Source organism: Anolis sagrei, chromosome 2 (assembly GCF_037176765.1).
Source record: "Anolis sagrei isolate rAnoSag1 chromosome 2, rAnoSag1.mat, whole genome shotgun sequence".
Taxonomy (NCBI): domain Eukaryota; kingdom Metazoa; phylum Chordata; class Lepidosauria; order Squamata; family Dactyloidae; genus Anolis; species Anolis sagrei.
This window is the reverse complement of record NC_090022.1, coordinates 168,926,753-168,952,243: the sequence shown is the minus strand read 5'-3', so window position 1 is coordinate 168,952,243 and position 25,491 is coordinate 168,926,753. Positions and strand designations below refer to the sequence as shown.

The 25,491-nt window shown below is 43.6% G+C and overlaps 1 pseudogene; it reads left to right on the top strand.

Moving 5' to 3' along the window:
* Nucleotides 1-25,491, top strand: part of LOC132767976 (alpha-2-macroglobulin-like protein 1) — a 106,738-nt pseudogene that overhangs the window by 3,729 nt on the left and 77,518 nt on the right.

Below are 25,491 nucleotides of genomic sequence, written 5' to 3'. Positions count from 1 at the left end.
TGTTCTCCAGACCCTTGATCATTTTAGTCGCCCTCCTCTGGACGCATTCCAGCTTGTCAATATCTCTCTTGAATTGGACACAATATTCCAGGTGTGGTCTAACCAAAGCGGAATAGAGGGGTAGCATTACTTCCCTAGATCTAGACACTATGCTCCTATTGATGCAGGCCAAAATCCCATTGGGTTTTTTTGCCGCCACATCACATTGTTGGCTCAATATAAAATCAAAATATCGAGCATAAGGAATTCCACTGGGCAGGGCCACTTCAAGAATATAAATTTAAAATATTTTCAAAACACTGGGATATAGGCAATGTAAAATTGTTGTGAAGGGAAACCAGGATGAGGAAGGATTTAATTACACGAGCCATAGAATAAAGTGCTTCTGAGGTCATTTTGGTCGAGGAGTGTCCTACATTCAATAATTGAAGGCACATTGGAATAACCAGGTTTTATGTTCCTCCTGAAGATTGCCAGCGAGGGGGCTTGTTTAATATCTCTGGGGAGTGAGTTCCAGAGTCGGGGGGCCACTACAGAGAAGGCCCTCTCTCTCATCCCCACAAGTCGCACTTGCGATGTGGGCGGGAGCGAGAGAAGGGCCTCTCTGGAAGATCGAAGAGGTCGCATGGGTTTGTAGACGGAGATGCGGTCGCGAAAGTAGGCGGGTCCCAAACCATTCAGGGCTTTGTAGGTCAAAATCTGTACCTTGAATTGCGCCCGGAAGATAAATGGCAGCCAGTGGAGCTCCTTAAACAGGAGGGTTGACCTCTCTCTGTAATTCACTCCAGTTAATAATCTGGCTGCCGCCCGTTGGACCAATTGGAATTTCCGGGCCCTCTTCAAGGGCAGCCCCATGTAGACAGCATTGCAATAGTCCAGTCTAGTGGTAACTAAGGCGTGGACCACCATGGCCAAATCCGACTTCACGAGGTACGGTCTCAGCTGGTGCATGAGCTTCAATTGTGCGAAGGCCCTCCCAGCCACTGCCGACGCCTGAGCTTCAAGTGTCAACACTGCTAGAACACTGCTGTACAGCTTGGAAACTACACAACACTCTGGATAAATTGTTTTAGAATTATATTGTGTTTTATATTTAGAGGCAGCATGGTATAGTGGTTTGAGCATTGGGCTATGACTGGAGAACAGGTTTCAGGTTGTTGTTTGACCATGGAAAACTCACTTCCTTTAGATTTTAGAGGAAGTCAAAGACAACCCCTTTGAACATATCTTGCAAGTTCAACTTAGGGTTTCCATGAATCAGAAACAATCTGAAGACTCACCAGTTTCATGTTTGTATAGAATCATAGAATCAAAGAGTTGGAAGAGACCTCATGGGCCATCCAGTCACCCCCTGCCAACAAACAGGAATATAGCATTCAAATCACCCCTGACAGATGGCCCTCCAGTCTCTGTTTAAAAGCTTCCAAAGAAGGAGCCTCCACCACACTCCGGGGCAGAGAGTTCCACTGCTGAACGGCTCTCACAGTCAGGAAGTTCTTCCTCATGTTCAGATGGAATCTCCTCTCTTGTAGTTTGAAGCCATTGTTCCGCGTCCTAGTCTCCAGGGCAGCAGAAAACAAGCTTGCTCCCTCCTCCCTGTGGCTTCCTCTCACATATTTATACATGGCTATCATATCTCCTCTCAGCCTTCTCTTCTTCAGGCTAAACATGCCCATCTCCTTAAGCTGCTCCTCATAGGGCTTGTTCTCCAGACCCTTGATCATTTTAGTCGCCCTCCTCTGGACACATTCCAGCTTGTCAATATCTCTCTTGAATTGTGGTGCCCACAATCGGACACAATATTCCAGGTGTGGTCTAACTAAGGCAGAATAGAGGGGTAGCATTACTTCCCTAGATCTAGACACTATGCTCCTCTTGATGCAGGCCAAAATCCCATTGGCTTTTTTTGCCGCCACATCACATTGTTGGCTCATGTTTAACTTGTTGTCCACAAGGACTCCAAGATCTTTTTCACACGTACTGCTCTCAAGCCAGGCATCCCCCATTCTGTGTCTTTGCAGTTTGTTTTTCCTGCCAAAGTGGAGTATCTTGCATTTGTCACTGTTGAACTTCATTTTGTTAGTTTTGGCCCATCTCTCTAATCTATCATAACTGAACATATGTGCCCTGAGGGCTGGCTATTTTCTTGTTTTTCTTTTACAAGTAAAAATCCACGTAGACTTTATTAGGCTATATAAACAAACAAATCATGATGATAATAATCTATTAGGTCAGTTGAATTTAGTGGAAATTACTTGAGTATTGTCGAAGGCTTTCATGGCTGGAATCACTAGGTTCTTGTAGGTTTTTTCGGGCTATAGGGCCATCACCACCACCACCCCCATAAGAGATAGTAACTTATAGTTATAGTCTCACTACCTCTGAGGATGCTTGCCATAGATGCAGGCGAAACGTCAGGAGAAATGCCTCTAGAACATGGCCCTATAGCCCGAAAAAACCTACAAGAACCTACTTGAGTATTGATTCGTCAAGTTCTCATTTAGTAGATTCTCCTTTGTTAAAACTAACAACTGAATGTAGTCCTTAAAAGTTGACTTTAAGAAAGTACAACAAACAGGAAAAAGGAAACTTGCAGTAATTCAATGTTCTCATTGATGGGAGAACTATGGGTATGGCTGCAGTTTTGGATTTGAATACTAAAATAGCATGAATTACTGAGAGATAAGATTTGTTACTGTCTATTAAACAACTGAATAGCAGTTGAATAACAGTCATTTAATAACTGCATCAGTTCCAAATCTTTTCTTAAAAGGCATCCAGAACATGCAATAATATCTCCTCTTCCTTTTCTCTTTTAGTCATTATATGGTCATTTTCCCAGCTTTCATTCATCACCATAATACAGAAAAAGTCTGCATACTCATACGTTCCCTCCCAGAGACTGTCCACCTGTCAGTAACATTGGAGTTGCAAGCTAAGAATCATACTTTAGTGGAGAAGGATGTGTTGCAGCCAGGGATCTTTGAGTGCATCGACTTCCAGGTAAGTTTCTCGACTACAAATCACTGACTTCTACACTGTAGCATCTACACTGTAGAATAATACAGTTTGATATTAATTTAACTGCCATATTTCAATACTATGGAATCCTGGAGGTTGTGATCTTCTCCGGTCTTTAACCTTCTTTGCCAAAGAGTGCTGGTTCCTCATCAAACTACAACTCCTAGGATTCCATAGCATTGAGCCATGGCAGTTTTCAAACTGCATCTATTCTATAGTGTAGATACACTCTTAGGCCCTTCCACACTGTCCCTATATCCCGGGATCTGATTATCTTCTTATCCCAGATTATCTGGTAGTGGAGACAAATATAATCCAGTTTAAAGCAGATAATCTGGGAGCAGGTCCTGAGATATAGGGCAGTGTAGAAGGGGACTAAGTCAGCAAAAGTAAGTACTGTATATACTCGAGTATAAACCTAGTTTTTCAGTCCTTTTTTTAGGCTGAAAAAGTCTCCCCCGGCTTATACTCGAGTCAGTGTTATTTATTATTTTACTTTGTTGTTGTTGTTATTATTACTATTACATTTATTATTTTATTCTTGTTATTATTACATTTATTTTACTCTATTTATTATTGTTATTGTTACATTTATTATTTTACTCTAGAAGGCCCTGCTCTCGATCCCACCACTGTCACAATCGCGGTTGGTGGGGACGAGAGACAGGGCCTTCTCAATGGTGGCTCCCCGGCTTTGGAACTCCCTCCCACAGGAGATTAGAATGGCTCCCTCCCTCCTGACGTTCAGGAAATTAACAAAGACTTGGCTATGGAATGTGGCCTTTGACAACTGAATCAACTCTGGTCTACATGGAAGGAGAATGAGTAACTGTGAATTATGACCATGAATGTTTTTGATGACCTGGCTGTGTAATTGTGATGATGACGATGTTGTATTGTAATATGTTTTTAACGTGTAATGATAATGCATTGTGTGGTTTGTATTTTGTATATGAACACATGTTGTGAACCGGATCTGAGTCCCTCCTGGAGGTGAGAAGATCGGTATAGAAAACTTTTAAATAAATAAATCTATTATTATTATTATTATTATTATTATTGTTATTATTTTACTCTATTATTATTATTATTATTATTATTATTATTATTTTACTCTATTATTATTGGAGGACATGTAAGCATATTTACATTGAAGAAGGTGAGAATAATGGTTTAATCAGAGTTGGGCAGTCTTATCTTGAATTACAGTTTTATGTAAATATTCAAAAACATTTAACCTACTAATGCCCAAATTAATATAATTTTATTGGTATCTATTTTGATTTTGAAATTTACCAGTAGCTGCTGCATTTCCCATCCTCGGCTTATACTCAAGTCAATATATTTTCCCAGTTTTTTGTGGTAAAATTGGGTGCCTCGGCTTATATTCGGGTTGGCTTATACTTGGGTATATACGGTATTTTGGAATGATGCCAGAGGGCAATACATTATGCTATACAACAAATATGTAATCTATACAAAAAACGTCCAGCTATGTTTTGACCTCACTGTAGTGCTTGCCCTCCAAACAAGATTTAGCAGAATTCAGCATGTGAGTTGGATTAATCTTACACTGTCTTTCCACGCAATGACATAAACTAGTGGGGCGGCCTTAAGAATATAAGAGCCTTCCTGATTAATCTAAAAAAAATGTTTCTCTGGTTCTGCATTCTCTGTACACCAGTGTTTCTCAACCTGGGGGTCGGGACCCCTGGAGGGATCGCGAAGGGGTGTCAGAGGGGTGGCCAAGGACCATCAGAAAACACAGAGACCCCCATGTGGGAAGTTTGGCCCAATTCTATCATTGTTGGGGTTCAGAATGCTCCTTGATTGTAGGTGAACTATAAATCCCAGCAAAGACAACTCCCAAATCTCAAGGTCTATTTTCCCAAAACCCCACGAGTGTTCACATTTGGGCATATGGAGTATCCGTGCCAAGTTTGGTCCAGATCCATCATTGTTGGAGTCTAGAGTGCTCTCTGGATGTAGGCGAACTTCAACTCCCAAACTCAAGGTCAATGCCCACCAAACCCTTCCAGTATTTTCTGTTGGTCATGGGAGTTCTGTGTGCCAACTTTGGTTCAATTCCATTGTTGGTGAGGTTCAGAATGCTCTTTGTTTACAGGTTAACTATAAATCCAGCAACTACAACTCCCAAATGGCAAAATCAATCCCCCCGCCAACCCCACCAGTATTCAAATTTGGGCATACTGGGTATTTGTGCCAAATTTGCTCCAGTGAATGAAAATACATCCTGCAAATCATTATTTACATGGCAATTCATAACGTTAGGGTTATGGTTGGGGGTCACCACAACATGAAGAACTGTATTAAGGGGTCACGGCATTAGGAAGGTTGAGAACCACTGCTGTACATGGTGCCCCTTCCAATGTCTATGAGAAGCCCAAAAACAGTGCATGGATACAATTCAGAACCCTCCTGCTAATGATTCCCTTGTAACAGGTATTAATAGATTTACAAATTTTGAGATCGTATATAGATGGGGGTCCTCAAACGTTTTAAACAGAGAGCCAATTCACAGCCCCTCAAACTGTTGGAGGGCCGGATTATAATTTGAAAAAAAAAACATGAATGCACACTGCACATTTCTTATTTGTAGTTCAAAAACACTTAAAAACAATAAATAATTAAAAACAATAAATAAGTGCCCTGCGTAATCTAGTCATAGAATCATAGAATCATAGAATCAAAGAGTTGGAAGAGACCTCATGGGCCATCCAGTCCAACCCCCTCCAAGAAGCAGGAATATTGCATTCAAATCACCCCTGACAAATGGCCATCCAGCCTCTGCTTAAAAGCTTCCAAAGAAGGAGCCTCCACCACACTCCGGGGCAGAGAGTTCCACTGCTGAACGGCTCTCACAGTCAGGAAGTTCTTCCTAATGTTCAGATGGAATCTCCTCTCTTGTAGTTTGAAGCCATTGTTCCGCGTCCTAGTCTCCAGGGAAGCAGTAAACAAGCTTGCTCCCTCCTCGCTGTGGCTTCCTCTCACATATTTATACATGGCTATCATATCTCCTCTCAGCCTTCTCTTCTTCAGGCTAAACATGCCCAGTTCCCTAAGCCGCTCCTCATAGGGCTTGTTCTCCAGACCCTTTATCATTTTAGTCGCCCTCCTCTGGACACATTCCAGCTTGTCAATATCTCTCTTGAATTGTGGTGCCCAGAACTGGACACAATATTCCAGGTGTGGTCTAACCAAAGCAGAATAGAGGGGTAGCATTACTTCCTTAGATCTAGACACTATGCTCCTATTGATGCAGGCCAAAATCCCATTGGCTTTTTTTGCTGCCACATCACATTGTTGGCTCATGTTTAACTTGTTGTCCACGAGGACTCCAAGATCTTTTTCACACGTACTGCTCTCGAGGGGCCTTATCACATTAACAAATCTGTGGGGTCCCAGAGAGGGGTGTGGCGAAACCATTGCCTCCAGAGCTTCAGGAAAGAACTGGAGTATCCCATCACTTAATAATAATAATAATAATAATAATAATAATAATAATAATAATTTATTTATATACCACTCCATCTCCCCAAGGGGACTCAGAGCGGTTCCCAGGTAACATCACAAAACATACAGAGTAAAAACAACATAACCATAAGATTAACAAACAAAATATAAGCATAAAAATTGTTGCCATAACACACATATATTGAAAGTAATCCTGCCTGTTCAAGGCAATTTAAAAACTTAAAAGGCCGGGCCAAGATTTGTGCAAGCCCAAATATTCTAGGGGACCCGGGAATTAAGTGCAATGCTATGGCAGGCAACAATAATATTAGGTACAGGTCTGTGGCTGTTCATTCCGGGGCCGATTAGAGGAAATAATCTGGGTAACTGGATTAGCTAACAGAGTTCAAGGTATTAACCCAAATCAGTTCTGTGCAGGCCCTTCCAGACAGGGCCCAAAATGCGTGAGCTCTTGCACTTTTACCAGAGGTGTCCAAACAATGCCTCTGGTAGAAGACGAATAATTTGTGACAAAGCAGGAAAACCCTGCTTTGTCATGAATTATTTTAGATACTCCATTAGACCTGGGCCTGTTTTAGAGCAGGAATTTAGGGGTCTTTGCCAGGAGGCAGAGACCAATTAGACCAGGGGTCCTCAAACTAAGGCCCGGGGGCCGGATGCAGCCCTCCAAGGTCATTTACCCGGCCCTCGCTCAGGGTCAACCTAAGTCTGAAACGACTTGAAAGCACAATCCTATCCAATCAGCCAAAAGTAGACCCACACTTCCCATTGAAATACTAATCATTTTATATTTGTTTAAATTGTTCTTCATTTTAATTATTGTATTACGTGTTTTTTGCACTACAAATAAGATATGTGCAGTGTGCATAGGAATTCATTCATTTTTTTTTCAAATTATAATCCGGCCCTCCAACAGTTTGAGGGACTGTGACTTGGCCCTCTGTTTAAAAAGTTTGTGGACCCCTGAATTAGACTCATCAAAGAGTTCTTTTTCCCTGGTGAGACAGAGAAGCACCCAATCCCTGATTTTTCCCAATAAAAGGTCTCACCAGGTTGAAGGAAGTGCCACCGAGGTTTATTAGCGATTTAGCTGAAAAGGATGCAGAGCGGCAATCATTTGCCAAGCAGAGCATGTGGTTACAGAAATAAAGGCCATTTTTATAGAAAATACAGAGTTGTGAGTTTCAAAATTCCCACTCCCCCCTCCCACCCAGCTCGAAGAGGATTGGCTCATGATTTTCAGTAATAAATTGGTTATTTTCTGCTGTAAACATATGAAAATAGAGCATAAAGCCTTGATTAAATGATACACACCAAACTGACCAAGGCTTAACCCTTATTATCCAGCCTGGCATCCTTGCCCTTAGCAAAACTATAAGTTACTATCTCTTATGGGGATGGGGGTGGTCATGTTCGACTTCAGGCCTTCTTCAAAGGCCTGGGTCTAATGGAGTATGGGACCTGTGGGGACAGACTTCCGGGTAGCCTTGGACTACTCAGTAGTCCAAGGTTTTTCGGGCCCTGTAGGGCCGCAGAAGTGAAGAGGTAAGCCACTCCCCCCCCAACCCCTCCTAAAAGTAGCTTTAAAATAACATAAAAACTTACCAGTTTCTCTGGAGGCTTCCTAGTGCATACCAATGTTGTGCGAGGAGGCTGGGTGGGGGGTCGCTCCTGCACCCCCTCCCCGCTTCCTGGCACAACATTGGTAAAGCTTTTTCTTGGTGGTGGTTGGGGGAAAGAGATTTGGGTTGTCCCCATTCCAGCGCAGTAGTTAAACCCGCTTTGGAACAGGTTTCGTAAACCCACTCAGAAATGAGTTTAATATATGTCTGGAAGCACCCTGCATCATGCATCTACCATTGAGCTGATTTGTCCCTCCCTTTGGGATAAAGGGTTGAGGTAGTTGAGACTTCGGTTTCAGAACCTTTTTTCTGATTGTAATCTACCGTAAACAGTCCATTCTAAGCCAAAAATGAGTGGAAAATCACAGTGTTTGGAAACCTGTTATCTAATGCCTTGGCTTAGTGGACTTTATTGTTTACTTTGAGCTCATCTGAATATATTTGGTGTTTCCAAAAAAGCAATATATAATTTCTTATAAAACAACAATTCCAAGCAATGTAGTACGTTTAGATAATAGAATTAAATTATGTTACTATATTTAGCTTGTAATTTTCTTTCACTCCATTTCTTTCCCCCAGGTTCCAAAATTTAGCTCCGACGGAATGACTCAGGCTGTAAGTCTTCTATTGCTCAACTATTTCTTATCTTTTCATATTATGGTTGGCCATACTAGAGGAGGGATGAGAGAAGGCTTTTTGAAGTGGCTTAGTAGGAAAGAAAAAGGACTAAAGGTCCTTTCCCACTGGACAATTATAATACTATGATACCATTTTAACTGGAAATCTGAGGTTTAACAGTATTGAACTCATCACAAAAGAGGAAAGAGAGGGGCAGTGGGGCGATCTGTCACCCCACGCACAGCTGCTTCTCATCACACGTGGGAAGCATTGCCCTTCTGGGGAGAATCTGTGCTGGCTCCAGTTGGGCACAGGGCCTCTGCCAGAAGTCACGTGGCATTGTGTGATGGCTAGTGTGGGAACCCGTCTTCAAAACAGTCTGGAAGCGTCCTTGGATGCTAAATTTGGTGACTGTTCTGTTTCCTTTAGAACAGGACGTGCAACCTTTGCCCAGCGGGAAGCCAGGGGGCTCAAAGAGAAGTTCTCAGAGGTTTTCCACCACAAATGATCTTTAGATGGCTTGTAAAGTATAACAAAGTCCTTTATTAATGAACAATCAAACAGAAACTTCTCTTGTCTTCAGTAAAGATAAACAAATGCTTCCAAGCTTTATGCAACTGGTGACTTCCTAATCTTGCCCACGAAGGACAAGCAACTGTCTTCAATAACTTCTTCTTTACTTTAAAGGAAAGTCCCCTTTTTAATTTCTCCCAGGCTGACTGTAATCTAACCCTTACTGATGTGGGCTCTGCTACCGGGTCAAACTGCTTCTCGAACACCGAGTGGACCTACCAGTAAAGGCTTAGATGTTCTCCAGCTGGAATTCTTTGGTCTTTAGGGCTGTTTCCCTGGAAATCTTTGGAGACTCTTAAGACTGTCCTCCCCCGGAAAGTCTTGGATGCTCTTAAGACTGTTTTCCCCGGAAGGTCTTAAGGGTTGAAGCTTTTGTACAAGGGAAGCTTGCACACGTCCTGTACATTAGCTTTCCTTGCTGAGACTAACTAAAAATGGCTCCCTTCCCTTCCCAATTGCCCTGAGCAAGGGGCGGGACCAAAACTTAACGATGATGGACAGGTGACTTGCCCTACGACTGCAACCAAAGGAAGCCACCTATCTGCAGAGTCCCTGAAACTTTGGACTGCAAGCAAACATTTAATACAAAGCAAATAAAGTTGGAGCTCCTGGTACAGTCGTACCAGCACAGTGACTGTGGTGTTGTTGTTAGATATTTGATGTTATTGTTAGATAGCATCTTAACTGGAAACCTGTGGTTGACCAGAGCCTTTCTGGTTGAGAATTCTATATTCCTTTCCCATCAATTGCAAACCCCACATATTCCATGACATGATAGTGCTATAAAGATGTAGTGTGAAAAGAATCAACAAAAAGAAATCCAAGACAGGACTGGGAAGAGAGAGAACGATGAGACTGTGTGTGAGAGTTGTCATAAGTAGAATTTTCTTTCTTCCTAATTTCCTAGGAAGGACAATAAAAGAAACAGGCCTGTTTTGGGAGGGAGGGGGAATTTCCAAATATCCCTCCACCTGCAAAATTATTTTCTGTTCCCAGTGTTTCTGGTATTGAAGCAGCTTTCTTCCTTTGCACTGTTAAGAGATTTGAAGAAGCACTGGGCTATGTCCATGTCCTGATCCAAAAAGATGATGATGTGAGATATAAGGGCAAGAAAAAGGTGCTGGTGGAAAATGCTTATCAAAGGATATTGTGGAAACAGAGAAGCCTTTTTACAAATCTGGAGAGACAGGTAGGTTCAAGTGAGCAGTGGAAACTGGAAAAGCAAAGTACTTGGTGTCCCTCCTTTGGAGTCATGTGTGTGCAATGGTGCTCCAGAACCAGAGAGTGGTTTATGCATTTAGTTAATAGTTAATACATTTATTTTCTTTATTTACAGTATTTCTATACCGCTTTTCTCATCCCTAGGGGGACTCAAAGCGGTTACAAATACAAATAAAGCAAAAACAATTAAATACATGTACGTTACAAGTAGTAAAATAGCATGCATATTACATTGCTGTTTAAGTTTAAGTTAGAACCTTGATTTTTCACCTTTACTTGAATCAAGCTGGAAAAGTGCCATTGGTGGTTTACTCTAGAGAAAAGGAAATACCTGTGTTTCCCATTCCCCCAGCTTTCATGGGCAATTTTGGCTTTGGCATTCAATTATATATCTTTACACCTAGTTCCAACACTAGTTCTGATTTCTTGACTACAGTCTCCAATGTGATTAACGATTGAGCCAAGATATTGTATAGGAAATATTTGACTATCTCAGTGCTTTCATTATCTGCTTTGAAGTTATATAAATAATCCATGGTCAATGGTCATTATTTTTTGTTTTCTTAATGTTCATCTGTTTGTTCACCTGACTTTGCAGGCCCGTAGCCAGGATTTTGTTTTGGGGTTAGCTGAGTTTGATTCAGAGGGGGGGGGGGGGTGGGGGGCTGAATCTGAGTCTTAGCAAACCTTTTGTATCGCTACCCCAATACCCCACATATATATGGGATATATTAAGCATGGTGATAAGATCATGATATGTATAAACATAACAGTTTAAATAATGTACCAGTAAGGCCTTCTTGTGGACCACCATGAGAATTTGGGGGGGGGGGGGGTTACGTCCCCCCAAGCCTCCCCCCCCCCCGGCTACATGCCTGTGTCTTTGCATTTGACTTTCTTCAGTAGCTGATCCAAGTCTTTGCTATTTTTTGTTAGTAGTATGGTGTCATTGGCATATAATAATAATAATAATAATAATAATAAATAAATAAATCTTTATTTATATACCACTCCATCTCCCCAAGGGGACTCACAAAACATATAAAGTAAAAAACAATATAACCATAAGATTAACAAAACAAAATAACAAAAAATGGGCCCTCTACACTGCCATATACAATCCAGATTATCAGGTGTTCCAGTGAGTGTCTCTGTAGATCTTAAAAAACTATTTCTAGATTTAAGTCGTTGACGTGCTGGCTGATACCCAAACAGGGCATGAGCTGGAGATGTCTCTGCCTTGGTCCTTTCACTATTGGCTGCTACTTCCCGGTGGATGTCAGGTGGTGCAGTACCGGCTAAGCAGTGTAATTTCTCCAGTGGTGTAGGGCGCAGACACCCCGTGATAATGCGGCATGTCTCATTCAGAGCCACATCCACTGTTTTAGTGTGGTGAGATGTGTTCCACACTGGGCATGCATACTCAGCAGCATAGTAGCACAGCGCAAGGGCAGATGTCTTCACTGTATCTGGTTGTGATCCGCAGGTTGTGCCAGTCAGCTTTCGTATGATATTGTTTCTAGCACCCACTTTTTGCTTGATGTTCAGGCAGTGCTTCTTGTAGGTCAGAGCATGGTCCAGGGTGACTCCCAGGTATTTGGGTGCGCTGCAATGCTCCAGTAGGATTCCTTCCCAGGTGATCTTCAGAGCTCGGGATGCTTCTCTGTTCTTGAGATGAAAGGCACATGTCTGTGTTTTAGATGGGTTGGGGATCAGCTGGTTTTCCCTGTAATAGAGCACCTAGAGCTTCGGAAAGCTTCTGTTCTACCATCTCAAAGCTCTCTGCTTGAGCAGTAATGGCACGATCATCAGCATAGATGAAACTCTCTGTCCCTTCTGGCAGTGGCTGGTCATTTGTGTAGATGTTGAACATGGATGGAGCAAGCACACTCCCCTGAGGCAGGCTGTTCTTCTGTTTTCGCCATCTGCTTCTCTGGCCCTGGAACTCAACAAAAAAGCTCCTGTTTTGTAGCAGGTTTCCTATGAGGTGTGTGATGTGGTAGTCCTTTTCTCAGGAGGAGGTGGTGGTTCACAGTATCATAGGCTGTTGGCAGGTCTATGAAGACAGCTCCTGTGATCTGCTGCCTTTCAAAGCCATTTTCTATGTGCTGAGTCAGGTTCAGCACTTGCAATGTGCAGCTTTTGCCTTTCCTGAAGCCAGCTTGCTGTGGGATCAGACATGGGTCTAATTTTTCCGTAATTCTATGCAAAATAAGTCTCTCCAGAACTTTGTAGAAGTGGCACAACAAGGAGATTGGTTTGTAGCTTTTTGGATCATTACGGTCTTTGCCTGGCTTCAAGATGGCGATGACTCTTGCTTTTCTCCAGATTTTGGGGATCTGACAGGATGCAGAAAGTGGGTGCTAATACTGAGAGAGAAATCTAACAATATTATATCTTTTAAAAGGGTAAGTTTAATTATCAATATATATTTCTGTTTTGTCTTTTCAGTCAGGTTTCGTATAGTGAGACTCGATGAGAAACTGAAGGCAATTAATAAATCGGTGAGTAGGACTTCCTTATTACATAAAGCAAGGGCTGAATATCGCCCATTGCAGTTTACACTGAAAACACTCATGTAGAGAATAGGTATGTCAGAGTAAGACTGGAGATAATGGCTTTCCCTTTATTGCAGTGGTTCTCAACCTGTGGGTCCCCGGGTGTTTTGGCCTACAACTCCCAGAAATCCCAGCCAGTTTACCAGCTGTTAGGATTTCTGGGAGTTTTAATAAAAAGGCCAAAAACATCTGGGGACCCCAGGTTGAGAACCACTCCTTTATTGGTTGTGTAGAAGAGGAAGGTTTAGCAGGTTTGGCTTGTCATACAACCTGTTAAGAAGTAACATTTTCTGAAAATCTCATTCGTGCACTACCACCCTAATTCAAGCCCCCCCCCCCCCCCCCCAAATAATACAGAGGTGAGCAACAATGTTGGCTCTGGTGATTGAGGTTCTTTCTCTGGTTGCCTCTGGAGGCTTCACAAATGGCCAAAACAAAGCAAACTGGAAGAGGGTAGAAGTTCACATTTACTTTTGAAAACAGGCCGGGTTGTTGTAGGTTTTTTGGGCTATATGGCCATGTTCTAGAAGCATTCTCTCCTGATGTTTCACCTGCATCTATGGCAGGCATCTTCAGAGGTTGTGAGGACCTCACTACCTCTGAGGATGCTTGCCATAGATGCAGGCGAAACGTCAGGAGAGAATGCTTCTAGAACATGGCCATATAGCCCGAAAAACCTACAACAACCCAGTGATTCCAGCCATGGAAGCCTTTGACTATACAATTTAAAGGCCCTCCATCACTGACTATATGATGCAGTTTGAAGCCGACTGGAGGCTGCAGTAGCTCCAAAGCACACACTGGCAATGTGTGCTGCAGCATGGATTAAACAGGAAGCAGTGCATTTTTTAAAAGTCCTATGTAAGCCATATAATGTACAACAGCTGAAAACATAGAATTTTAGCCAGGAGAAATCATGTCGGTGAATTTATTTTCTACCATTCAAGTCCAATCTGAACTTGGGCAGAAGGTCTGAATGTCATTAAGGGTGAATGAGCCTTGCAGATTAATATCATATCAGGCTGCCTAGTTGGCTTTGGATACTCTTGGAAACTGGAGATGTTTCTCATGAAATTGGTTTGGGTTGAGGCTGCTCTGAGGCCCCTTTGGGGTCAGAAGGGTGGGATATAAATCCAATAAATAAATAAATAAATAAATAAATAAATAAATAAATAAAGTGCCTGTCCTATTTTTTTGCAGATCTCGGTGGTGCAGCTGCTGGTAAGACATTCTTAATATTTTACTTTGTCCTATCCAGTATAAAATATGTTGCTAATTCATTTTATAAATATACTAGCCAAACGTTGCTGTGCCCCCACATGGGAGTTCTGTTTGGGAGGTTTGGCCCAATTCCATCGTTGGTGGGGTTCAGAATGCTCTGTGATTGTAGGTGAACTACAAATCCCATCAACTACAACTCTCAATTGCCTAGATTCTATTTTTCCCAAACTCCACCAGTGTTCACATTTGGGCATATTGAGTCTTCGTGTAGAGTTTGGTCCAGACTCATCATGGTTTGAGTCCACAGTGCTCTCTGGATGTAGGTGAACTACAACTCCAAAACCAAAGGACACTGCCCACCAAACCATTTCAGTATTTTCTGTTGGTCATGGGAGAACTGTGTGCCAAGTTTGGTTCAATTCCATCGTTGGTGGGGTTCAGAATGCTCTGTGATTGTACGTGAACTACAAATCCCAGCAACTACAACTCCCAAATGTCTAGATTCTATTTTCCCCAAACTCCACCAGTGTTCACATTTGGGCATATTAAGTCTTTGTGTAGAGTTTAGTCCAGATCTATCATTGTTGGAGTCCACAGTGCTCTCTGGATGTAGGTGAACTACAACTCCAAAACCAAAGGACGCTGCCCACCAAACCCTTCCAGTATTTTCTGTTGGTCATGGGAGAAACTGTGTGCCAAGTTTGGTTCAATTTCATCATTGGTGGGGTTCAGAATGCTCTTTGATTGTAGGTGAACTATAAATCCCAGCAACTTCAACTCCCAAATGACAAAATCAATTTTTTTGAGTGAAGAACATACATTGGGTTGTTAGGTGTCTCTTGTCCAAATTTGGTGCCAATTCGTACAGTGGTTTTTGAGTTCTGTGAATACCACAAACGAACATTACATTTTTATTTATATAGATTTCAGTGTTACCATCTATCCTGAACAGAGTTGTGAGGTGTCTCTTAATATAGGTATTGTTCCTTGGTTGAGGGCCTGAAATGTTATAGTAATAATAATAAGTAATAATAAGACTTTGTATATATGTTCCACCCTATCTCCCTGGGGGGAATCATTAATGACTTGGAGAAAGGTTTGCCAATAGTCCCTTCTGTAATTATTTAAGTGACCAAAGGATGCTCACCAAAGGGCTGAAAACACGTTAAACAATGTAAAAGGGCAGCTTAAAACGTTAACATAGTTTCAAATGATTTGAAACCATTAACGCATAAGGATTTCTTGTTTGAAGCCAATTTGGTCCTGAACAAACATGTTTTCACTTGGTGCAGGAACGGTACCAGCCGGACTTCCTCTCCTTTGCCTTTGTTGTTAACATAACAAGGCTCAGTTTTCTTTTCTTCATTGCAGGGATTGTTCATTTGAATGGGGCTTTATTCTTGCATTGCTTGTTCATGTCCACGTCTGTGTTTCTGCCACCAATAGGCTGCCGTCTCACTGTATTTTATGTATGAAATTGTCATAAAATGTGAGAGAGAAGCCTGCAGAAGAGAAAGAGAAAGGCTTTAATCAGACTAGACGCCTCCACATTCCTAATTCCTAACGAACTCTGATATTCCAATGAGACTTATGCCCTGCTGCTTATATGGTCACCCAAATAAGGAAGGCTAATTTTTTTAGCTTAATGACCAGCAGCTATAGAATTACATATATATTTCACCTATGGTCCTTCCATGCAGCTGAATAAAATCTGCATTTTCTGCTTTGAAATGGAATATATGGCAGTGTGGATTCAGATAACCCAGTTCAAAGCAGAAATTGTGGGATTTTCTGCCTTGATATTCTGGGTTATATGGCTGTGTGGAAGTGTTGGGGTTCAGCCTGAGTTTGAACTTGAACCTGGTTCTCTGTTTGTTCCTCCTGTTGCTAATGAAAATATATTTACTGATGCTAATGGAAATGTACCTTTTGATGCCAATGCTCCTGAAATTAGTGAGGAAGAAACTGCTGTAGGTTTGGAAAATGCCAATGTTCCTGAAATTAGTGAGGAAGGAACTTCTATAGATTTGGAAAATGAAAGTACCAGTGTTCATGAGAATGTTTCAGAGGGAGACCTTGAACTTTCCCTCCCTTCTGCACCTGTTAACTGTAATGACAACAGAAGGGGCCAAATTTGGGAAGACAGAAGTAAATCACTCAGTTTGCGTCGATCCTCCCGAATTCAAGAATTAAAAACATTGGCTTCAAAAAAGAAGGGCGGTTCACGGAACCAATTCTTGAATTTTAATTGCCTTACGCCGGGCTGACTGTCTCAGTTCAGGCATCGTTTCTGAATTAATGAAGACCTTGGCAGTTCTCCCAGTTCCCTGGCCATAGTTTGGGAAGATTTCTAGGATATCAAGTACGGTTAGTGGATTGCTAACAGGTTCCAGTATTTCACAGTGAGGCTTTTGGTTTTGCTTTGTCCATTTAAATTCATGTTTGCTGATTTTGCTGTGGCTTTTGACTTGCATTTTTCCTTTATTTTGTAACCATTTTTCTTCAATAAAAAAGGATTGTTTTTCACAGCCTCGTACCCTGCTCTGGATTGCAACAGGAAGGGCCTCTAATCTAAGGTGGCGATGCACATAGGGAGGGGGAAGACATACACCAATGTTCAGTGGAAAATGCAAAAAGGTTTTTGGTATCCACAAGGGTCTTTTGGATAGGGCAAAAAGGTGAATTTGGAGGGAGTAGGGGTCTGTCCAGCAAAAAGTGAGATAGCAGGTAGTCTTAGAATTAGTGAAGGATCAATATGGTGTTGATTCGGAGAATATTGGTTAAGTCAGGGGTCCTCAAACTTTTAAAATGGGGGGCTGGACTATAGTTTTTTTAAAAAAACGATGACCAAATTCCTATGCACACTGCACATGTCTTATTTTGCTACTGTTATGAATTGTAATGTAAATATCTGATATGCATGATGTATTTTTACTGTTACAATCTGAACATAAAGCATTGTTTTAGTATTTCTGGAGATAAAATAGTTCCAATTAAAATGAGGAAAGCATTCTATTTTCCGTCTTTTTGAAAGTGGTTTTTGGAATATGTAAGCATGAGTCCCTTTCAGGGGGAGAAGGGCAGGGTATAAATATAGGAAATAAATCTATATAAATAAAAATGTAATGTTTGTTTGTGGAATTAACAGAACTCAAAAACCACTGGACACCTAACAACCCAATGTATGTCCTTCACTCAAAAAAAAAATTGATTTTGTCATTTGGGAGTTGTAGTTGCTGCAATTTATAGTTTACCTATAATCAAAGAACATTCTGAACCCCATCAACGATGGAATTGAACCAAACCTGGCACACAGTTGTCCCATTAACAACAGAAAATACTGGAAGGGTTTGGTGGGCAGTGTCCTTTGCTTTTAGAGTTGTAGTTCACCTACATCCAGAGATCACTGTGGACTCAAACAATGATGGATCTGGACCAAACTTGGCACTGATACTCAATATGTCCAAATGTGAACAGTGGTGGCGTTTGGGGGTTGCATTTGCTGGGATTTATAGTTCACCTGTAATCAAAGAGCATTCTAAACTCCACCAATGATGGAATTGAACCAGTCTTGGTACATAGAACTCCCATGAACAACAGAAAATACTGGAAGGGTTTGGTGGGCATTGACCTTGAGTTTTGGAGTTGTAGTTCACCTGCCTCCATAAATCACTGTGGATTCAATGAAAGATCTGGCCCAAACTTGGTACGAATATTCCATATGCCCAAATGTGAACACTGGTGGGGTATGGGGGAAATAGAATCTTGACATTTGCGAGTTGTAGTTGCTGGGATTTGTAGTTCACCTACAATCACAGAGCATTCTGAACCTCATCAAAAATAAAATTGGGCCCAACCTTTCCAGAGCAGCGCTGCGGGGACTCCAGCAGCCGCTGCTGGTCCAGATAAGCACGGGAGGGAGAAGCCTGTGGAGGGAGAAGCGCTCTCTGCTCTCCCGCAGAGAACAGAGAGCGCAGCAGAGCGGACGCCATTCATTCCCTCTGTAACAGACGATCCCTGGTGGCAAGGAAGGCGTGCACAAACGGTGGAGGCGGCACCGGGTGGGCGTGGCCAGGCTTCCAGGCCAGGGAAGCCAGCATCGCTTGGCCATGCCCACCCGGCGCCGCCTCCGCCGTTTGCGCACGCCTTCCTCGTCACCAGAGATTTTCTGTGGTAGAGCAATGGCGTCTGCTCTGCTGCGCTCTCTGTTCTCCGTGGGAGAGCAGAGAGCGCTTCTCCCTGCACAGGCTTCTCCATCCCATGTGGAAGGAGAAGCCTGTGGAGGGAGAAGCACAGCAGAGCAGATGCCATTGGCGGCGGCGAGGGGGTTTGGACAGGCCGCGAGGTGAAGGGCTTTGGACAGGACAGGACAGGCCGCGCGGGCCGGATAAAGGCCCTTGGTGGGCCGCATGTGGCCCACGGGCCGTAGTTTGGGGACCCCTGGGTTAAGCCACGGATATGGAGATCCAAAGCCCAGATTCTGTATCCGCGGTTTAAAGGACCGCAGTTCCTTTCCCCTGGGATGCTGCCAGAGCGTCCCAGCCAAGCCTGCAAGGTTTCGCTGCTTGGAGAAGAGAAAGTTCATAGTGCAAGAGTCAGAGAAGATGCAATGTTGCAAGTAAAATGCTGGAAATGGGGATAAATTTTATTAGGGACTTTTTACAAAGTGGCAAGAGGGGAGTTAGTGGAGAGAAAAGAAACTTTTGCTGAAGATGCTACTGCTGTGGATGTCCCAACAAAGATCTTGAGTCAATTTCATGTTGTGGTCAGGTCTTGACCCATCGATTAAGGCCATCTTAATCCTAAGTGTTTATTTGCAAGATTTGTTCACAGTTAGGCTCCTTCCATGCTGCCCCTATATCCCAGGATCTTATTTATGGAGCCCCCGGTGGCGCAGTAGGTTAAAGCACTGAGCTGCTGAGCTTGTTGATCGAAAGGTCGCAGGTTCGATTCCGGGGAGCAGCGTGAGCTTCCGCTGTCAGCCCTAGCTTCTGCCAACCTAGCAGTTTGAAAACATGCAAATGTGAGTAGATCAATAGGTACCACTCCGGCGGGAAGGTAACGGCGCTCCATGCAGTCATGCCGGCCACATGACTTTGGAGGTGTCTATGGACAACGCTGGTTCTTCGGTTTAGAAATGGAGATGAGCACCACACCACAGAGTCAGACAAGACTGGACTTAATGTCAGGGGACTACCTTTACCTTTACCTATTCCAGATTATCTGGCAGTGGAGACCAGGGCCGTATCCAGAAAATTTTTTCGGGGGGTGGGGGGTTGAAACCTGCCTCCTAGCTCATGCTGAAGCAAAGAGTACAGCAGGGGGCATAGCAGCCTTCAATCGCCTGCAGCTCCGCCTCTGTCAACCACCTCCACCAAGTCTGGCATACATCGGCTATTGCTGCAAGTAATGACTGTGTGATTAAATTGTCAATATTTGCTTGAGACAGTGCTTGCATTTCTGGTACGTAAAGGTAGTCCCCTGACATTAAGTCAAGTCATGTCTGACTCTGGGGTGTGGTGCTCACCTCCATTTCTAAGCCGAAGAGCCAGCGTTGTCCGTAGACACCTCCAAGGTCATGTGGCCGGCATGACTGCATGGAGTGCCGTTACCTTCCCGCCGGAGCGGTACCTATTGATCTACTCACATTTGCATGTTTTCAAACTGCTAGGTTGGCAGGAGCTCACGCGGAAGCTCACGCCGCTCCCCGGAATCGAACCTGCGACCTTTCGATCAACAAGCTCAGCAGCTCAGTGCTTTAACCCACTGTGCCACCGGGGGCTCCAACATTTCTGGAGGGACTCTTAATTTTTTGCATCTCATAGACTTAGCATGGGGATTTGGCTAACCAGTTAAAATTCATGATTAAACCAGGTTTTTTTAATGTGAAAAATTTGGGGGGGGGGGAGTTGAACCCCCAACCCCTCCCCCCTGGCTACAGGCCTGGTGGAGACTCATATAATCCAGTTTAAAGTAGATAATATGGGATCAGATCCTGGGATGTAGAAGAGGCTTTAGTTTGCCTTTGGCTTCCTTTGAGGCCGATCACATGTGACTTGCCCAAGTTCATCCAGTGCATATCCATGTCTAAGCAGAGATTTGAACCCAGAGTTATAGTCCAGTGCTCACAACACCATTCCGCACAGGTTCATTACTTTTAGCTGCCAATACAAGTTCTCTGTTCTACACATGCAAAGAAACATCAGCATATGCCCTCTTTCCATTTTTTTGTTTTACATACCATTCAGTAGTTTTTAGTATTGCTAACCAAGCATCCAAACATGATGGTTTTGTTGTTTTTATATCTGTTTGCAGACTCCTTCGGAGGACCTAATTGGCCAGTGGTTGGATGTGAAAACTCATCATGGCATTGCGGATCTGTCTTTCCCTCTGGCCTCTGAAGCAGAGCTGGGAAGATATTACATCAAAGTGGAAGGAGAATCATTTAATATGAAATCATTCAGAGTGGAGGAATACGGTAATATTTCAGTATGAAGAGAACCCTCTAAAACAGCTCGTTTATCCTGCCCTCTCTCTCAACCAGTGGTTCCCAACCTTTGGGTCTCCAGGTGTTTTGGACTTCAACTTCCAGAAATTCCAGCCAGTTTACCACCTGTTAGGAACTGTGGGAACTGAACTCCCAAAGGTTGGAAACCACTGCTCTAAATAATAATTTAATTAAATTCTTTAAATCCCAAAAAAAGTGGGGTACAAATAAATATTACAATGAGAATAAAAGCAGTTAAGATTACCAAATTCTCCCTTCTTGTTGGTTCTCTTGGACATCTCAGCGGCTTTCGATACCATCGATCATGGTATCCTTCTGGGCTGACTCTCTGGGATGGGTCTCGGGGGCACGGTTTTGTCGTGGCTCCGATCCTTCCTGGAGGGTCTATCCCAGATGGTGAAACTGGGAGATGCCTGCTCGGACCCCTGGCCTTTGACCTGTGGGGTCCCGCAAGGCTCTATCTTGTCTCCCATGCTCTTTAACATCTACATGAAACTGCTGGGAGAGGTCATCCGGAGTTTTGGAGTTAGGTGCCATCTCTATGCAGATGACACACAACTCTATTACTCATTTCCACCCAATGCCAAGGAGGCCTCCCGGGTCCTGGACGAGTGCCTGGCCGCTGTGTCTATCTGGATGAGGAAGAACAAGCTGAAGATCAATCCCGACAAGACAGAGGTCCTCCTGGTCGATCGCAAACCTGATCGGGGTATAGGGTGGCAACCTGTGTTGGACGGGGTTACACTCCCGCTGAAGCCACAGGTCCGCAGTTTGGGAATCCTCTTGGATTCATCTCTTACACTTGAAGCTCAGGCGTGGGCGGTGTCCAGGAGGGCGTTTGCACAATTGAGACTCGTGCGCCAACTGCGACCATACCTCGCAAAGGCTGATCTGGCTGGGGTGGTCCATGCCTTGGTCACCTCTAGATTGGACTACTGTAATGCACTCTACGTGGGGCTGCCCTTGAAAACGGCTCGGAAGTTTCAACTGGTCCAACGGGCAGCGGCCAGGATGTTAACTGGTGCCCCTTACAGAGAGAGGTCAACGCTCCTGTTCAAGGAGCTCCACTGGCTGCCGTTTATTTTCCGAGCCCAATTTAAGGTGCAGGTGCTTACCTACAAAGCCCTAAACGGTTTGGGACCAGCCTACCTGCATCCCGAACTACCATTTTGTTCCGCCTATTAAGCCATGTGACTTAAAAATCCTTCTTAATTTCAGACAAATTATATGTGTGTGGGAATTACCTACATTTTAATATATGTATAGCCAGCCTTGGCTTTCTAGGTATATAATTTCAATATTTTTAATTCTACATTTTTAAAGCACCAGGTCCTTTCAGTCAAACTCGTTATCTGGAACCAGTTTTTTTTGTATGCCACAATGACAAACTGGATGTGATGTTAAGTGAATTAATGTAGTTAATTTCACTTACTCTTATTTATGGGATTACTCTTGAAGATGATTTAGGAGATTTTGTGAGTGTAAAATATGGTCATTGGGGTTGATCCCTCCCTGCCTCCCTGCCTCTTTCCTTTCCTTTCCTTTCCTTTCCTTTCCTTTCCTTTCCTTTCCCTTCCCCTTCCCCTTCCCCTTCCCCTTCCCCTTCCCCTTCCCCTTCCCCTTCCCCTTCCCCTTCCCCTCCCCTTCCCCTTCCCCTTCCCCCCCCCTCCCCCTCCCCTCCCCTTCCCCTTCCCCTTCCCCCTCCCCCTCCCCCTCCCCCTCCCCCTCCCCCTCCCCTCCCCTCCCCTTCCCCTCCCCCTCCCCCTCCCCCTCCCCCTCCCCCTCCCCTCCCCTTCCCCTCCCCCTCCCCCTCCCCCTCCCCCTCCCCCTCCCCCCCTCCCCCTCCCCCTCCCCCTCCCCTTCCCCTTCCCCTTCCCCTCCCCTTCCCCTCCCCCTCCCCCTCCCCCTCCCCCTCCCCCTCCCCCTCCCCCTCCCCTTCCCCTTCCCCTTCCCCTTCCCCTTTCCCTTTCCCTTTCCCTTTCCCTTTCCCTTCCCCTTCCCTTCCCTTCAATAAAAACTATAAAATGAAAGACTGAAGCTCCACTCTTCTCTCCCTTTTCCTTCCTTTGAGGCAAGACAATTTAGAAAACCTGAAATGGAGGTCTCTGGAACTCAAATCTTCTCTGCTTCCTTCTTTCTCCAAAGAACTCCATTTCAGGTTTTGTAAACTGCCTTGCCTTGGAAGAAGGCGGGAGGAAGGATAATAAAAATAATATTTTTTCTTGTTGTAATAGTTGCACCCTCTTTTTTGATGGAAAAAGGGAGAAAAGTGTAACTATTGTGTGATGAAATGCAATATTTTTGTGCTCCTTTGAATCTATGTGCATTTCATCTGTAACACTGGGTGTGCGTCTTGAAATAGTTATCGTTGGACTTTGGAGACATGGCTTTGTCTTTTGGTTTCAGGCTGAACCGTCTGATCTACTTACTTTCTTCTCTTTGCATCTTTTTCTTTCATTACAGAGTTGGATAAATTTGAAGTGTTGTTCGAAGTCCCATCAGTGGTCACAACTTCAGATAAAAACTTTCCCATTACAGTATGTGGCAAGTAAGTAACCTGTGGAAAATTATGTTCCAATTGACTTATGCACCTCTTCAGAGCAAGTACCAGAGCTTACAAGTAAAACAGACCTTTGCTACAAGAACCTACCGAATATTCTGCATATAAGACGACTGGGCGTATAAGACCCCCAATGTTTCCAGTTAAAATATAGAGTTTGGGATATATTCGCTGTATAAGACTACCCCTCTTCCAACACACACCAAATAAAAAGTTTAAAAGCATCAGATTTGATTTCAATATGGTAATTTTCCTATTACTGTACCTCCTTCTCTGCCTCTCAGATCTCGCACATGCACACCTGCACCACTTCACTGCAGTCTTCAGGAGCGAAATCTGAGAGGCAGAGGAGGAGGTACAGTAATAGGATACAAGGGCGGGCCAGACAGGTAAAAGAGGTGTGTTTTTCTGGGCCCAGAGCCACTCTACCTCTTTTTTTCGTACCCCGGGTGCTCTGGACGCCTGCAGCTTGCTCCGCCCTTCACTTACACCTTCCCGGTGAGGCACCCCTTCACCTCACCATCGGAACCGCATTAAGTCCACGAATCCTGATGAATGGATTTTCTTCTACCGTACTTGTACAGAGTCGCCCTTAATGCTTTTATACAGTCACTGCATACGGCAGGGACAAGGCCACTGCCATTTTTGAGCTCTCCCCACAATATGCAGCAACCACAGATTTATAAGACGACTCCTGGTGTATAAGACAACTCCCGGCGTATAAGGTGACTCCCGTGCATAAGACGACTCCTGTGCATAAGACAACTCCCGCATATAAGACGACTCCCGCGTATAAGATTACTCCCGCGTATAAGACAATCTCTGACTTTTGAGAAGTTTTTCTTGGGTTAAAAAGTAATCTTATATGCCAGAATATACAGTAGTTATTTGTAGACTGGAAGGCTGATTGCAAGTATAATGTAAAGAGGCATGTCTTCACTGCTTCTGTGATTTTCTTTAATATTTATAATTAACTAGCTTAGACAATGCCCAGGTTAAATATTTTGGATGTGGATGAACTAAAACTCCTATCATCTTTTGTCAATTATAATTATGGGCCTATGCCCCCCAAACCCTGCTAGTATTAAAAGTAGGTTATGATAGATATGTGTGCCAAGTGTAGTCCAGATTCTTCATTTGGTGGGGTTCACAATGCTCTCTGGATATGGGTGGACTACAATTCCCATCATCCTGATCAATCTCTCTCTCTCACACACCCAACCCAGCCAGTATTTAAGATCATCATGATGGATAGGTTTGGTCCAGATCCATCATCAGTCACCATTTAGGAGCCATCCTCAAAAATATCCCCAAAAATATAAAGCACACTTTTTTGGGATAAATTATGTTGACAAAATCAGCATGCACATTATATTGGCATAATATGGTAGATGTTGGACTGGATGGCCCCTGGGGTTGCTCCTATTACTATTATTATTGTTATTACTACTATTACTATTACTACTGAGGCTGGACTGCCATCTGCTGGGGACACTATATTTTTCCTATATGGCAGAAGGAGGTTGAACTGGATGACCCCTGGGGTTTTCCACTGAAATACTGTTAAGTTTATGTTGGTTAAAATTGTTCTTCATTTTAAATATGGTATCATTGTCTCCCTTCTCCCCCAACCCCAACTACAAATGAATTGTGTGCAGTGTGCATAGTGTGTCAAAAGGTTTGCCCATGGCTGATCTAGACAGAGGCGGCCATAGGTAATTTTCAATGGTAAGCAAACAGTATTTTGGTGTCCCCCCCCCCCCCCCCAACCAATCACTGATATATATTTTCTGTTCGTCGTGGGAGTTCTGTGTGCCATATTTGGTTCAATTCCATCATTGGTGGAGTTCAGAATGCTCTTTGATTGTAGGTGAACTATACATCCCAGTAACTACAACTCGCATATGTCAAGGTCTATTTTCCTCAAGAGTGCCTCAAGAGCGCCCCTGGGCAAAATCAACTATACTGCAAATGCTTACTTTGCATAACAGGTTGAGCCGCCCCTGGATCTAGAACAGTGTTTCTCAATCTGGGGGTCAGGACCTCTAGGGGGGTCGCGAGGAAGTGTCAAAGGGGTCATGAAAGGCCATCAGA